We start from the raw sequence: 17,360 nt of genomic DNA, 5'->3' as shown, positions 1-17,360 counted from the left end.
TGGGAGGACTGGGGAGTGATTTCTAAAACTACGAAGTTTCCTTTAGAGCTGCTGAAAATGTTCTAAATTTGATTCTGGTGATGGATGCACAACTCTGTGAATATGTTAGAAACCACAGAGTTGTCCATTTAAAATGAGTGAATTGTAAGGTATGTGAATTATATCTCAATAAAGCTATTACCAAAAAAAAAAAAAAAGTCACTCCATTTTTTATTCAAAGACCACATGCCCAACAGGAAAAGAACCTCATGTTTGGTTTACACAGCTACTGTGCCCATGAGCAAAGGCCACTGAGCCATCCTGCTCTCTGCCTACGTGACCTTCTGAGTCTCGATGATAACGCTGAGTAGCTGAAGTCCTTTTATTACTGTGGGCCTAACAAAGCATCGCCACAGGGTGAATATTAGAGCAGCACGCTTCAATGCACTTTCAAGTCAAATGAGAACTGGCTAGTTAAGCAGCAGCATTAACAGATGTAGAAATACCGCCAGCTAAATACCTCTCACCAATTATGGCTGCCCAGCTACACCCATATTAAAAATAACCCAACACTAAGAACAAACCCAAAGGGGCATTAGCGACTCCTTCCTCCCTACCATATCACCGTACTCCCCACATAAATGTCCTTGTCAGGTGGCTCATAAATAGTAAGTCACTAAAAAGTTCACCTTCTTTAACAAAGTAGATCTCAGCACAGCAGGAAAGATGATTCAACTGAAGAAAGGAATGTGGCTTGTCTACAAGTTACAGGAGAACAAAGAAGTAGATCCTTTGCAAAAATCATAATGAAAGGCATTTAGATCAATGGCTGCCCAATAAAAACTGAATGTGAGCCACACGAAAGCCAAGTATGTAACTGTCACTTTCCAATAGGCATATTTCAAAAAGAAACATGTAAAATAATACATTTTAACACAATATGTCCAAAACATTATCATTTCAATGTGTAATCAATATACAAATGACTGATGGAATATTTTACATTCTGTTTTTCTTACTTGGTCTGTGAAATTTAGTGTGTGTTTTACACTAACAGCACCAACTCAGGCTAGTACATTTCAAGTATTCAATGGTCACCCACAGTCTGAGCCTCCAGTGATCTCTCCTCCCTTTGGATAAAACATTAAAGCGCCTAAAGCATTAAGAGTTTTCTACTAGGGAGTAAAATACATATATTGTTAGGATTATGGTCAATGATATCTCACAGTCCTAAATGATGTGAAATCATACTGGCCTCTTATCTCAAATTTGGTGAAACATCTTCCAGAAGAACTCAATCAAATCCAGAAGCTGTAACAACACACCTCTGCCCAACTCCCACACAGAGGAAACTGAGGCCCTATCTGGCTCCAGGGCCGTGGAGGCAGCTCCTGGACTTTGACTCCCTTTCTCTGTAACATGACAAGGGCTGGGATTCTGTATCTAACTTCGGTCACTTTAAATGCTCTCCAAATCCGGAGGAAAATCAAGTATCCTTTAGGAAATGCACGAGGTGGAGGAGGAAAGGAAGTGTATTTCAATCACAAAAGGCAAAACTCCTCAGCAGGCAGATCCCAGTCTACCAGTCTAGGACAGGCACCTTCTGGTCTCATACCATCCCATGAGGGTAGCCTGTCACAAGACAGGCCATCAAGAGAGGGTCCCACACCAGGGCTGCTCTGTTGGTTTTGTTCGGAACAGTGCTGCCATGATACCTCACTCTCGCTGCAAATACTGCTGTTAAGGGAGTGTGAACACAGCTGTGTGTAAATTACACACACAGATTTAATCCGTGTATTTACAAGGAATGTGTGTATGTGAGTGTGTGTGTGTGTGTGCCTGTGCCCATATGTGCACTTAATCTCATCTGACACTGCAACCCCATGGACTGTAGCCTGCCAGGCTCCTCTGTCCATGGGATTTCCCAAGGAAGAATACTGGAGTGGGCAGCCATTTCCTACTCCAGGGGATCTTCCTGACCCAGGCATCAAACCCAGGTCTTCTGTCTCCTGCATTAGCAGGCAGATTCTTTAACACTGCGCCACTTGGGAAGCCCCGTTTACATGGAACACAAACACACTAATAGTACATTTACTTACACAGTTGGGTACATTGGGCTGTAAACAGAGTAAGGTTTGAGTTCCAAAGTTTCCTTAAAATCTTACAAAAAGAAATACTTAGGAAATGCTTAGGCTGCTAAATCAGGCTGAGGCTCTTCTGTCCCCTCCCCCCATATTCTTCACTTGCAATGCTGCTGCTGCTGCTAAGTCGCTTCAGTCATGTCGACTCTGTGCAACCCCATAGACGGCAGCCCACCAGACTCCTCTGTCCCTGGGATTCTCCAGGCAAGAATACTGAAGTGGAATGCCATTTCCTTCTCCAATGCATGCATGCATGCTAAGTCGCTGCAGTTGTATCCGACTCTGTGCGACCCTACGGACAGCAGCCCACCAGACTCCACCGTCCACAAGATTCTCTAGGCAAGAATACTGGATTGGGTTGCCATTTTCTTCTCCATTCACTTGCAATACTGGAAAGTATTTGAGACTTTATGAAGGAGAACCATCAAAAAGAGCTCTAAAACTCACTTCTATAGCAAACATTAATCAACATGAGATAATTTTCAGAGCTACAAAGTTAGAAATGAGGGGGAAGGGGCAAAGAAGGTGAAAGCAGGAAGCCCCTGAAGTTCAGAACTGACTTGTCCTACTCCATCAGCTTTCCCTGGTGTGGATCACTTCCACACCCAGGAAGAGGAGGACAAATCTAAGGACCCACTAACACAGCAGACACTGATGCAGGGTCTTCGGAGTTTTTGGCTAATGTTGAAAAAATAAGCAGTAGAGTGATCCACATTTTATGCTCACTGCATTCAATGAGAAGACAAACAATACAGACACAGGCATCAGGCAAGGTGGGCTCTGGTTCCAAGCCTGATTCTATCAGGGCTTCACAGATGACCCCTGGCAGGCCACAAACATTGCCTGGGCTGGGTTTCTCATGGTAGAATGACATCCCAAGTATCCTAATTTATGCCCCCTGCCCCACTCCAAAGCATTAATTGTAAAATGTTCGGTGCTGCAGTACAATAAAAGAAAGCAAAGGGTAATAGTGCAACTAAATAAAAATATCATCCTATACACATGCCGACACAGAAGAAGTTCACTATAGGCCTTAATTTTATGCTTAAAAATTTTTACAACTAAACCTTCCAACTGATATTTTTTTCTTTTATATTTTTTCTTGATGTGGTTTGTATAAACCCCTGGTTTAAAAAAGAAGAAAGAAAAAAAAAATAAGATCCATTTCTGAGGCTTGGGTTTACTGTTCTTACCGTTCCACCAATAAATCATTTCCCAGTCTGGGCTTGGAAAAGCACTGGCCACGGTTTGATTGCTCCAGCCCCAGGTTGCCAGGCAACCAACACAAGGGGGAAGTCTGAGAACTGCTGACAGATAGCCAAGTGGCTGAAACAACAGACTTCTCTCTGTCAAAAATGTGTTTCAGAGGGCCACTTCCCCACCTCTGCTCTCTGCTAAACACTACATGATTGTAAAATCAAAATCAAAAGGCCACTGTAATAAAAACACACTTCCTGCTCAATTACTAATTGTTAAAAAGCGGTGGGGAGGTCCAGATCACACAGTGTATGGCAACAGAAATGTGATACTGTAAATGAGGGAAAGTCAGCGGCATGCGAGAACCTGACCTAAATATGGCTCTGCAGTTTCCAGTCAGGCGACCTGGTGCGTGGAGCAAATCAGCTGGTGCAGAAAGCTCCGGGAAGAAAATAAGGAATGTTGAGAAGTTAAAAGAAACAAACCAAACCATAACTAGGCAATCTCACATTACTTAATAATAAAACCAAGAGCATTCTCAATTGTTGTGAAACACAATCTGGAGATGACGGAAGTTTTCCCTCTCACATGGATTTCTCACTGTGGAACAGGGAGGGCAAGGAAGGCCAGTGACCCTCAAGAACCACGCCCCCTGGTGGCTGGGCAGGTTGGTGGCGATTCCCTAATGCTGGACTGTAAGCTGACTTACTGGAGAAGGCAATGGCACCCCACTCCAGTACTCCTGCCTGGAAAATCCCGTGGACGGAGGAGCCTGGTAGGCTACAATCTGTGGGGTTGCAAAGAGTCGGACATGACTGAGCAACTTCACTTTCACTTTTCACCTTCATGCATTGGAGAAGCAAATGGCAACCCACTCCAGTGTTCTTGCCTGGAGAATCCTAGGGACCAGGGAGCCTGGTGGGCTGCCATCTATGGGGTTGCAGAGTCGGACACAACTGAAGCAACCTAGCAGCAGCAGCAGCAGCAGCAAGCTGACTTACAGTGCCTGAGGATATAGCTGTCCCTCAGCATCCTAAGAGGACTGGTTCCTGAACCCTCCAGGATATCAAAATCCTCAGATACTCGAGTCCCTTATAGAAAATGGCCTAGTATTTGCACATAACATATGCATGTCCTCCCCTATACTTTAAATCATCTCCAGATTACTTGTAATACAATATAAGTGCTATGTTAACAGTTGCTAGTGTGCAGAAAATTCAAGTTTTGCTTTTTGGAAGTTGTTTGGAATTTTTTTCCCCTGAATATTTTTGACCTACAGTTGGCTGAACCCACTGATGCACAACCGGCAGGTGTGGAAGGCTGACTGTACCAGGTCTGAATCTGAAAGTCTAATGCAACATGGTAAACACCTATGGGGCAGGATCAGTTCAGTCACCTCACATCACAGTCCCACTGAAAACTCTGCATCATCCAGAACTCGTTGGGAACTGACTGATGCAGTGTTTGGAGAAGGTCAGCACTCAGAACACAGCTCTTCATCTTTTTTGTGCCATGGATCCTGCTGGCAGTCTGGTAAAGGCTAACCTCTTACAAAACAGTTTTAAAATGCCTAAAATAAAGTGAGGGCTTCCCTGGTGGCTCAGCAGGATAGAATTGCCTGCCAATGCAGGAGACATGGGTTCACTCCCTGGGTCGGGACAATCCCTTGAAGGGGGACCCATTGCAGTATTCTTGCCTGGGAAATCCCATGGACAGAAGAGCCTGGCGGTCTGTAGTCCATGGATTCACAAAAAGAATCGGACGCAACTTAAGGACTAAACAACAACAACATATAAAGTGATATTACAATGGAAACCAGTTATCAAAACACTAAAAATGCAAATATACATACATTATTTAATAACATTAAACAAGAACTCACAGAGGATTTTTATTTTTGTCAAGTTTTTTTGGGGGACAGGGGTGATGTTTTGTTTTATACTATGAGCTCAGATTATAAACTCTTAGAGAGCAAAGACAGTAATTTATTCATCGCTACATCACCAAGCAATGTGTAGCCTGGTTTCCTGCCCAAGGTTGACCAATGGAAGGCTCCCTGGCTGGCCCTCACCACAAGGTCAACCCAGATCCTATGGGGGCCTGACTCCATGGGTTATCCCACTGCCTAGAAGTGGGCCTGGCAAGCAAGATTCGTATGTAAGCCTATAGCTTACAAATCAGCGTATGCAGACACCAAAGACTTTTCCCCCCTAGTTTTATTATTTATTTACTGGCTGCACTGTGCAGCCAACCAGGGATTGAACCTGCATCCTCTGCACTGGAAGCGTAGAGTCTTCACCACTTGACCACCAGGGAAGTCCCCCCAAGATATTCTAATGGGTATCTGGATTCAGTTTTAAGGGAATTCATTTCCAGAACTTCAACTTTCATATATTTTCTTTCCTAAAATTCATCTGCCTGAGAATACACCCTTGTGGGCAAGGTACAACTCTCCTCTCCTGCCTCCTCCTTCACAATCATCCTCCTCTCACTTCATCACAAAGGCCTCCCTCTTTCCCATCCAGATGGCCAAGAGGCAACACTGCTTCACGCACGAACTCTGGGCTCTGAACAGAGGGTCAATTCAAGACACCATGAGCAACGCCAAGGTCACAACTGGAAGCCTCATGCAGGTCAGGTACTTTCCAGCAGAAGCTCATGGAGATGTCATCTGGTATATCAATGAAAATCATATCTGATGATAAATTACAGTTTTTGATTATGGAAGGAATTCAATAAATGAGTGACAAAACTATCCTATTTATGTAAACAAGGTTTCTGAGCACTTACAAATAAGTGAGGAATGAGAATAACACGATGCAGAATACGGTCTCATCTCAACAATAAGTAATAGTCATACAAAAACTAATGTGTTTAAAAAACTGAGTTATTTAATTTCCAACAAACATTAAGCAGAAACTAAAACTTTTATCAACTAATATCTTGTTGTTTTGATCAACTGTGCACTTATAATTATTACAGCATAATCAGAGAGGATTTTCTTTTAACACTTAGAGCTTTATTGCTAAAGAAAATAACAGCACACACATTTCTGTTTTCGAGAGTATGAAAAGGTGATCTGACAACACACTCTCAAGCACAAAGTGCTTTACATCAAGGAGAAGCAGATTGGAAAATTATTAGTTATAGGTTTAAAGTGGAGAAAGATAAATTGTCAAATATTACTGCTAAAAAGGAGCCCATTCGTGTATTTTAAAAAATATATGATAATGGTTATAAATAATGATGGCATTCAAATGCAGTCGATCTATTTAAAAGAGTGATGGGACAGTCTTATTTCCAAATGTCAGTATTTATGATATGTAAGAAAGCACATGCTTATAATGAAAAGAGTACATGCCAACTTAAACTAGGGAGGGAGTATATGGCTTTTTAAGCAAAGCTTTTTTAAGGGGCTTTATGGGGAAATTTTGTCTAACTTTGTACCTAAAAGAAAGACCAGAATTCTTTGGGTACTGGACATATGCCACATCTCAACTAGGTTTATCAGACTCTGGTTTTAACTCACAGAATCGAGTGTTTCTAGGGTTATTAGAAACACTTTCTAGAACCCAGAGATATGGCACCACTGAAGACCCCACACTATGTGACTGTTGTTCCCCTGAGGTAAAGGCCCTTCTTTCTCTAAATTCCAAAACTGCTATGGCACTCCTCTGTTTAGAAGAATAAAGAGTTCAGACTCCTCAGTGCTCATTAAGAGTGCTCAGGGACCTCCGTCTTATCACTTGGGCCTCAGATCCCACCAGACACAAGCACCTGAGTCAAAGGCTGTATTAAAGTGGATTCTGAGGTTTCATTTCAGCTCAGGGGGAACACAGTGCCGTGTTAAACAACGTCTATGAGAAATGCAGGGAGAAGGAAGGGGTGGTCCCTGTGTGGCCCCTGCCTCAACGGAAGCCAGGCCCCCGCTGCTCCTGAACATGCCCTGACCTCTCCCATGTCTGCATCTCCCGCCATGAAGGGATTCTGGGCAATGTTGCCATGAAGCTGCTCTGGGGCTGGACTATGGGGTCGGGATTTCTGAGTATCTTCACTGACCACTGGCGTAACCCTGAACACATATGTTCACCACTGCACGCCCATGTTCTGTCACCTTCCTTCATTCTTCCAATGTTCTGCGTACCCCACGACAGAACTTCCCACATTCTGCCTGGCACAAGGCTCTAGGCACCCACGTCCATCACTGAATTTCTCTCCATGCAGTGCGGAGGTCCTGTGGGGCCATCTGGCAGAGTCTTTTGGACATACAAGTCAGGCATTTTGTTTCTTCAATGACAAACTCTATTATCAGCACCTGAGCCTTTCAGGGCCAGAAGAGCTCTAATTATTTAGTTAATACTTGATTTTTCAAAAGAAAATCAATGAATCTCCAAAGAATGAAAACTGGTTCCAGGCACAGACTCAACCAGAAATGGGCAGGCTTACCCACACTAATGCTTTTTCCCACCAAATTTTAATGATGTCACAAGTGGGTGGTTTTCTTTAGACAGATGGGGAGTCATCTGAGAATAGTAGAAGTGATGGGAGTGGGTAGGAAAAAAATAAAGAGGAGAAACTAGAATTTCTTGGTTTTCTTCAAATTGTGAACCAAAAAAAAACACACAGGACACAATGGCAGTGAGCATTCAGACGAAATCTCTCCCACCAGCAGCGGGTTTCTTTTCCTGGTTAATCTGAGGACAGCTTGGAGACCTGGGGTTGGCTTTCATGGCCTCTCTCCCACTGCCTTGACCATGGGAAGGTGTGATTGTGGGGGCGGGGGTACCTTCCACTGTCCAGGATGGTGAACAGAGGGGAAGAAACTCTTGTGGTCTAATAAAAGGATGAAAGAAATGTTCTCCATGATGAGGAAATGAATCCTTTACTTATTAAGCTCCCTCATGCCTTTTTTTTTTCTTTTAATGTCTGTTTGATAAAAATACATCATACCAAGGAGCCATCAAAGAAAAGAAAACTACAGTGAAATGTGACAGGAACTCCAGAGGCTGGATGGAACCGCCTGTTGGGTTTAGCCACAGCCTCTCCCCTATTTCCCCTCCCAGCCACAGAGAGCATTCAACCAAAGCGGGCAGAAGATCACCAGGGAAAGTTTCAACAAGCACCAGACCCTTGTTGTCTAGCCTTTCCCCTAATCCAAAGTCATGAATAAAGGTTTACAGAATCTTTTTGGCATGTGAAAATACTCTATTATGTCCCCCATACTAGAATATGCACATCTCTGCATGACAAACACACGGACTTCACGTGACAGACACATGAACTTCAAGCAGACAACCTAACTCTTGCTTTTGTAGCAAAGTTCCCACTTCTCCTTTCAGCAAAACTCAGTCTGTCCTAAGCTCACCGAAAGCTCCTGAGCCCTGAGGGTATTTATGTAGTTCTGACAAGGAACAGTTTACGGGCAATTAAGACACGACCCCGAAGATCACCAGATGGGGGACAAGTAACATGAATTATTAGAAAAACACCTATCGCTCTTCCTGAACTGACCTGAGCTCTCAGGGGCATGGTCTGCCCAGACTTGCTCAGCAGAAGGTGCTTCGGAACAGGAAACGCTGCTCCCCTGCAGAAGGCAGAGCCTGGGTGCCACTCGTGTACTGTCTTCACAGCATCTACCCAAATCACCTTACTGGTGTTCATTTATTTGTCTCTGTCCCCCCCCCCCCCCCAGAATGTAAGTGCCATGAGAACAGTGTGTCCACTGCTAACTTCTATCTGGAGAACTTAGGGCCTTGTGCACAGTTCAATGACCAATATTTGTTGAGTGACCAAGGAAACAAACAGCGCGATATATTCTGAAGCCAACAATCCATCCTGTGATCTTACATTTTAGATATTTTTCTAGTCATAGAATCCTGCCTGGTCACCATCTGCCTCCATCTTCAAGCTCTATGTATTAATCCAGCTCAGCTCAATTTACCACCGGCTGAGCCTCACTGCCGAGGAAGCCAGTGTGAGACATGCACTGCCCCTTAGGAAGCACATCACTCAGCAGACCAGTGCTTGGGGGCCACCTCTCAGTCTCCCCAGCGCCATCACCCATAGCACAAGCTTCCTTCCCACCCCTTCCCCATTACTCTCCTCCCATCCCTACCTCTGGCTTGGGACATCTCACCCTAGCATCCCCCAACTGGTTCTTTATATCCTAGAGTTACTGTCTCTCCCCCCACCCCCGTTCTCCAAGCGCCCTAACCCCCAACGCCCCCCTTCATCAGCAGCTTCACACACGGTGCACACAGCATCGTCCTCCCCGCTCCAGTGATAGGGCCAGCAGCTTGGTTCTACGTATGTTCCTCAACTCCAGCAAAGACAAGCCTGTCTGAGAGCATCATCCACAACCTTTCCCCTCATCATAACATCAACCAACCAAGCCAGCCTCTCACTGCCTATCAGCGAGCCAATACCGAGCTAAAAGTCCCTTTCTCTACCCTGCCTTCTGACAGCACTCTCAGGAACGTGAAAAACCTTTGCCCAGAGCTGCTCGCAGCCACAATTCCTGGTGCCCCCTCCTATCTTCCAACCTAGCCATCCACTTATGACTGGACATCTGTGAAAACCAGAAAACTGCTTTTCTTTACTAGTGCACAGTCACTGTGAATCCCACAAAAGCCTCTTCTCCTTGACTCGTGACTTCCAGCCCTTCGACTCCGCTGCCACTTCTGCCCTGGTTCCCTGAGTTCTGGATCCGGACTGGACTAAAAGTTACTCCAGCAACACCATCAACACTGCTACACATGCCTCTGCATCCTGACCTTGGACCAACTTTCTACCCAATCTTCCAATTAAGTTATGTCAAAGTCAACCCCAGCCCTATCACTGCCCCCATTAAAAAATACATAATCATTCCTCATATCCTACCAAGACAAACACAATGGTTAACAACAAATGAAACAGGACCCAAATCTTCCTCCTGCCTTTCAACTATTCCTTTCCTGACTCTGTACTAAGTGGCTCCATCACTTTGTCCAGTCTTCCGCACCTCAACATAAAAATTCCCTCAGTCTCTTCTCTTGCTGCACGGTCTCCCCTGGCAACCTCAGCAGATCCTGGCCCTGCCACTTGCTAGCTCTGTGATCCTCAGCAAGCTAATTAACCTCTTCAAGTTCAGCTTCCTTAACTATGACCCCCTCTGTACATGAGAAAGTTCTTCTATCTTTAGACCTCCATACCTAACTGCGACACCCACCTGTATCTTTTACAATCACTTCAAATTCAACATAAACTCTCCTCCCCTCCCCGAAGCAACTACTCTTGATTGCAGGGTTTTATCAGCTGTACCAGCAGCCTCCTCCCTTGCACCAAAACACAATGTCTGAACAGCATCTCTCAACTTTTTCCTTGCTCCCTATTTCCAATCAGCTGGGCTTCTCCAGACAGGCCAAGCAGTGTAGCAGGTGAAGAGCTGGACTCGGGCACAAGGCTGGGCTGGCAAAGCAGGCTCTACGAACCGCGCTGTGACCTCAGCAAATTTCTCCCTCCTGGCAGTGACCCAGCTTCTCCATGTGCAGAATGTCCACAAATGAGTCACCTCGCGCCACGCTCTCGGCACAGCACCTGGCACATAACAGAGGTCTTACTATAGCTCCTCGGCCTCTCTTAATCCCTGCTCTTGCTTCTCAGGGCCTCTACCACAGTCTTTCTCAATCTCGGCTGCAGAGCAGAACCCCAGCACCCTAGCTATATCCCAGGGGGAAGTAAAATCAGTCTCTGGGGCAGACCCATGTCTCCTGTGGGTGTATGTGATAAACTTTCTTGTGTGGTTCCTGTGTGTGTGTGTGTGTGTGTGTATGTGTGTTAAAGTTTCCTGTGTGGTTCCAGTGTTCAACCAAGGTTGAGTACCACTGCTGTAAACTCAGAGCTCTCAAAATCTTCCACCAGGATTGCAGACTTCACCCAGTCTTGTGGTTCTCAGGGCCGAGAATATGGGCGCCTGGGTCCCACCTCAGACAGAGACTCTGACTCAGAGCGCAGTCTGGGCACTGGGACGTTTCAAGTTCTCCGGGTGATGTTAATGTGCAGCCAGAACCACGACTCCCTCTCTACCACTTCCATCCACCAGTCCCTGTCACTGCCAGATGAATTTTCAGTGACGGTCCCAGTCCTGCCATTCCCCACACTCAAATATATGTAATTATTCCGTATTTCCTATTAAATTCAACACAAACTTCTCTTCCCATAAAGAGTGGATGGCTTCAAGTCACCCATCTTATCCACTCAACCACCTACAGCATCCTTCAACTGGGCAACCAGCTACTGACCAGCCACCCACATTCTTTAAACCTTTGTTCTTCCATTAAAATCTAGGGTGTCCGCCTGCTGAAACCCCATCTATACTTCAAGGTGCCTCCTCCTCAGAGCCTCACCCAATCTCCCTGCTGGAAAACAGAGCAGACTGGGTTCACCCCTTGGTCTTCCATGGACTCAGCTCACAGGATCAGGAGGAGATGAGGCACTAGAAGCAGGCGTTCACTGTGGGCCTGCTCTCTCCTCTCTGGTGCCTGTGGCGACAATGTCCGACTCAAGTGCCCATTTATACCCGCGGCCAGGATCAGTCAAGGATGCCACACTGCCAGGCAATTATCAAGGTGAGTGGTGCCTCCTGCAGAGATCTCAGCAGTTAAAGAAGAGATGATGTTTATTTGTCTAAAGTCCCCAAGAAGTTCCCCTCTTGTTAGATAAAGAAATCAATACCATTTTTAAGTCTTGTTTCTAAAAATCTCAGCTAAATACAAAACACATCGCTTAACAGTAAACAGAGGATGAAGGGGTCTCACCAATACTCAGCAGAGCCTTGCACATAGCAGATATGGAAATGCAGTGGAATTCAATGTGATAGAAGGTGAAAAAGAAGCCCTTTGTCTTTCCTTCCCTGTATAATATTATCTAAGAAACATCTAAAGTTGGTTACCCAGACACTGATGATGATGACATGTGATTTGGGGCTCTAAGAACCCTTTTGTATTCATCAGAAGGAAAGGGCCTCTCCCATACATGCATGTCCTCATAACAATGGAATCCTCCACTGCCTAAAATTATTCCAAACCAGCTGAGGATAACATAGTGTGATGCTTAACAACTGAATGATCCCTCTGAAAATTAGCCTAAAAGCAAGAAAACAGATCCCTGGAATGTTTGACATGGGGTTTTAAAGAAAGTTGAGAGGAGGAGACAGAACAAGCGAAGAACGAAAAATGTGAGCTGATTACAAAGTCAGAGCTCTAATGAGGAAAACAAACCACTAAGGTCAGGCTGCTCTGGGCTCAAAAACCTGGGAAGCTGGCAAAGAAGCTGGGCTGTCCTTCAGGACGATCTGAAAGTATCTTCTAACTTTTGTTATATTACTGCTAAAGACTGGAGAACAGCATTTCCAAGCACTGGAAGGAAGGTACTAAGTATGCAGAGTCCACCCCATTCTTTAAGCAGCTTCAGGAGTCTGAACAGCTTCATCTGATGCCATCAAGGGGCCCAGGTGGTGTTCTGCTGGGGACACGGGAGAGCACAGAGCCCAGGGCCTTCCACAAGCAAAGCTTTTTGACTTGTAGGTGAATGTCATATGGGTCTGGGGTCCGGGTCAACTGGTTCCCTTACTAAAGACCATAGTCAAATTCATTTTCTAAAACTTTCCTTTCAAAAACAGATAACTGAAACTCTTTAGCTCTGTTACCCAAAAGTTGAGAGGCCCAGACAGAATAGGGAAACGGCTAATTTATGCTAATAGTGCCTGTTTGGAAAGCAGCTTACTAGTAAATGTGACACCTCCACAGACTCCAACACCAGAGGCTTCCAGAGAAGACTCGGGGCTGCTCAGAGGAGGAGGGAGACTGAAGCAATGTGAAGCAAATCCACTGAACATGGATCAGTCTTTCCTCCCACTCTGGCAGAGCACATAATACTCATTACTGTGCATCTCTGTAGTCTAGAAGGTTCTCCTTTATTACTGCTGATGGGAAAGATTAGGAAAAAAATAAATTCATAATCAAAACCTACAAATTAGCTGCAAGGGGAAACCTAGAACCCTTAGTACTAAGAAGACGTGTGAGTATGCAGGTGTCCACCTTTTCATATTTCTTATCCAGAGATGATTTAGAAAAAATATCTGCCCATGTTTTCCTGGAAGTAAAAGGCTGGAGGTGGGGCAGTAGCCCGAGACTGGCATCAGATCCAGTTTCCGGTTACACAAACCTGTCAGCCATCACAAAGTTCCTCCTCCTCTCCTTATTTCTCAGATAAGAAAACTAAGACCCAAGTGGAGACCCAACGTCCTTGTGGTCACCAGTATGAGGACCGTCACCTGGGCCTTCTGCTCTTGGGCCAGCATCTTCTCCTAAACCACCGGGCCTCCTCCTGCCTGTGCCCCTACCTCCACCCATAGTGAGTGTCCAGAGAGGAGTGGGAGCGGCCACCCTGAGCTTCCACCTCCCCCAGCATCCAGGGTCTGTCTCAGTCGTGCTCACGGTGCCCTGGGAGGATGTGGACCAACACAGGAAAGCAGCAGTGACTCTCCGTGTCCAAGGTATCCTCCACCTACCTGTAGGATGGAGATCTTCCTAGTTCTGCGGGGGTCGTAATTTATGACCATTTAATAAAATGATCCAGAATGACAGAGTATACACGGTAAAAAAAACAAAACAGGCTCTAGGCACAGATTTTAAATGTTGAATGCGGTGTTGGTAGGCTTTCAGCCCTCAGGACACATAATGTAATTTCAGTCATTCAGCAGGATCCTCTGACTCTGCGGTTCTTTCTCACTTGCGGCTTTCGCTGCCGCCGCCTCCTCCTCATGGGTTCTGTGGTGTATCAACTTGACAGTTCTGTTTCCTACTGCTGGGATCAATTACATGGAGTCTAGCTCTCTAGCAAGGGGCAAAAACACTCCTAAAGTGCCCAAATAGTGGGAGCATACCTGAGGTTTAGAGGAATCCTGACAGGAAAAATATATTACCCACATCTCACATCTCTGTGATTACAAAACAAGACCACCCAAGACACAGAGTTCTGAGGGCAGGTGGGTTAGTCCAAGTGGTTAGATGAATACTGGGCAGTGCCCTTCTCTCCCTCTGTCACTCGCTCACAGCAGAATGTTGCAACCACACGTGTCAGTAAGTATTAAGTGATGCAAGGAATAGGCTCTTAAAATCAGAGTCTACAAAATTAGAAAATGATTGCTTCTTGGTAGGAAAGCTATGACAAACCTAAAGACTGCGTTAAAAAGCAAAGACATCACTTTGCCGACAAAGGTCCGTATAGTCAAACCTATGTACAGTAGTCATGTATAGATGTGAGAGCTGGAAATAAAGAAGGCAGAGCACTGAAGAATTGATGCTTTCAAACTGTGGTGCTGGAGAAGATTCTTGAGAGTCCCTTGGAAAGCAAGGAGATCAAACCAGTCAATCCTAAAGGAAATCAACCCTGAATATTCACTGGAAGGTCTGATGCTGAAGCTGAAGCTCCAATACTTTGGCTGCCTGATTTGAACCAGCTGACTCATTGGAAAAGACCCTGATGCTGGGAAAGATTGAAGGCAGAAGAAGAGGGCAACAGAGGATGAGATGGTCGGATGGCATCACTGATTCAATGGACATGAACTTGGGCAAACTCTGGGACATGGTGAGGGACAGGGAAGCCTGGAGTGCTGCAGTCCATGGGGTCACCAAGAGTCGGGCACGACTTGGCGACTGAACAACAAGAAAATAAAACAGACAACTGGAAGGAGTTGGCTGCTCCTTCCAAGGGAAGCTACCAAGAAGAAAAGAGCAGGGAAGCGTCCACATAACACTGCTGGAGTCTAAAGATGCTCTGGCCTCACACAGGATGACTCAGAAGTCCTCCTTGACTGTATTCAGTGTCAGGGGCCAGCTCCACTGAAGTGGTCTGAGGATCTGGGGACTTGGGGGGAGGGGGAATATCCTTTACTATTCAACCCAGTCAAACAATGTTTTCTGATGACCAACTTTGCTCCAGGCCCTGGGCCACATTCTGGGGATACAAGACTCTAGCACTTGGCGAACACACTAGGTACATCACTTAAGGTCTTGTTTCAATCTGTCTTCTCCACTAGAATGTCAGCTCCATGAGGACAGGGGGTTTGTTCCTTCTGTTCCCTGCTGTTATCACCGACACACACAGTGGTACCTGGCATTGTGCTGGTGCTCCCTGGACATTAATGAAATAAATGAATGACTTCTGACCAGTAATCTAAAATGAGAACTGAACGAGTATCCTGGTGAACAGCATGAAGGACTCATCCTGTCTTCAGGCTCACTTGCCATCTCTTCTCTCTGCCAAGCCCCAATACCAAACTCAACAAGCCCAAAGCTGGAGACACAGACCTGGGCCTGAACACTAAGGTGAGATCCAACTGCGGAAACTGTCTTTCTTCTTTCTGACCACCAAACACATTCTGCTTCCTAACACCTCAGTGCTCTGCCATATAGGTGTGGATAATGCACTGGAATTTACCCATATAAACATAACTTTGGAAAAATGTCCTAAAGCAAGTGCTGAAACATAATTGGTTATCACTTGGCAGTATGCAGGGTTATCAGGAGAAGAATAAGCACATAACACTACTGGGGAATACAAAAGCCAGGCTGGCACCTCAGTGAACACAGCAATTGGGGGCCACCAAGGCCATTACTACTTCTACCTCAAAGAGACTAGATTTAAGACACAAGTGGGCCAAGAGGAGACAGCTTTCATGAGTTCAGTTCAGTTGCTCAGTTGTGTTCGACTCTTTGTGACCCCATGAACTGCAGCACGCCAGGCCTCCCTGTCCATCACCAACTCCCGGAGTCCACCCAAACCCATGTCTACTGTGTCAGTGATGCCATCCAACCATCTCATCCTCTGTCATCCCCTTCTCCTCCTGCCCTCAATCTTTCCCAGCATCAGGGTCTTTTCCAATGAGTCAACTCTTCGCATCAGGTGGCCAAAATACTGGAGTTTCAGCTTCAACATCAGTCCTTCCAATGAACACCCATGACTGATCTCCTTTAGGATGGACTGGTTGGATCTCCTTGCAGTCCAAGGGACTCTCAAGAGTCTTCTCCAACACCACAGTTCAAAAGCATCAATTCTTCAGCGCTCAGCTTTCTTTATAGTCCAACTCTCACATCCATATATGACCACTGGAAAAACCATAGCCTTGACTAGACAGACCTTTGTTGACAAAGTGATGTCTCTGCTTTTTAATATGCTGTCTAGGTTGGTCATAACCTTCCTTCCAAGGAGTAAGTGTCTTTTAATTTTATGGCTGCAATCACCACCTACAGTGATTTTGGAGTCCCCCAAAATAAAGTCAGCCACTGTTTCCACTGTTTCCCCATCTATTTGCCATGAAGTGATGGGACCGGATGCCGTGATCTTAGTTTTCTGAATGCTGAGCTTTAAGCCAACTTTTTCACTCTCCTCTTCCATGAGTTACTTCCTCTCAATGTAGGTTCCCCCTCACTGCAATCTTTTTTTTTTTTTAAACCTCCTGTTTCCTTCCCTAATCCTGAATTCTAGCTACCAGGCTAATAAGGTGTGTTTCACCTGTGAAAATGTAAGGCTCCAATGTCACTGTACACAAAGTGTTCCATGCATACACAATGAAAATTGATTTCAGTTCTGTTGCTAAGAAACTGCAGAAGGAAAGGGTTTTTCCAGCCTCTTCATTTATAAAGTAACCACTTTGTCTATCGGAGAACAAATGCATCTCTCAAGTCCCCTCATGCCTTGCTCTCATTTTTAAAATGAACAGAGAAAGATGATGGAGAGTGGCTGAAAGTACATGCTATCTTCATTTTTTTTTCACGTCCTTGAAAATGAGATGGAAACATGGTTTCAATAACCCACTGCTCTCATATTTATTAATCTTTCAGGCTGAAGATTCTGCCCAACACTGCCCCATTTCAAGCAAAAATGAAAAATGTCCCATAGAAATTACTCTTTGATTTTAAAAGGTTAGCCTGGGCAGTGAGAACTAATTTATGCTATGCTTGTATTCCATGTGGGGTTACTTCCCAGGTCTCTGTCCTATCC

General features: G+C 45.2%; 1 protein-coding gene across 6 annotated transcripts in view; it reads right to left on the bottom strand.

Moving 5' to 3' along the window:
* RERE (arginine-glutamic acid dipeptide repeats) overlaps nt 1-17,360 on the bottom strand; it is a 416,914-nt gene that overhangs the window by 66,625 nt on the left and 332,929 nt on the right. The gene's annotated exons all lie outside the window — the stretch shown is intronic.

The sequence above is a fragment of the Bos javanicus genome, chromosome 16 (genome assembly GCF_032452875.1).
Source record: "Bos javanicus breed banteng chromosome 16, ARS-OSU_banteng_1.0, whole genome shotgun sequence".
NCBI classification, from domain to species: Eukaryota; Metazoa; Chordata; class Mammalia; order Artiodactyla; family Bovidae; genus Bos; species Bos javanicus.
This window is presented reverse-complemented; position numbering and strand designations above follow the sequence as displayed.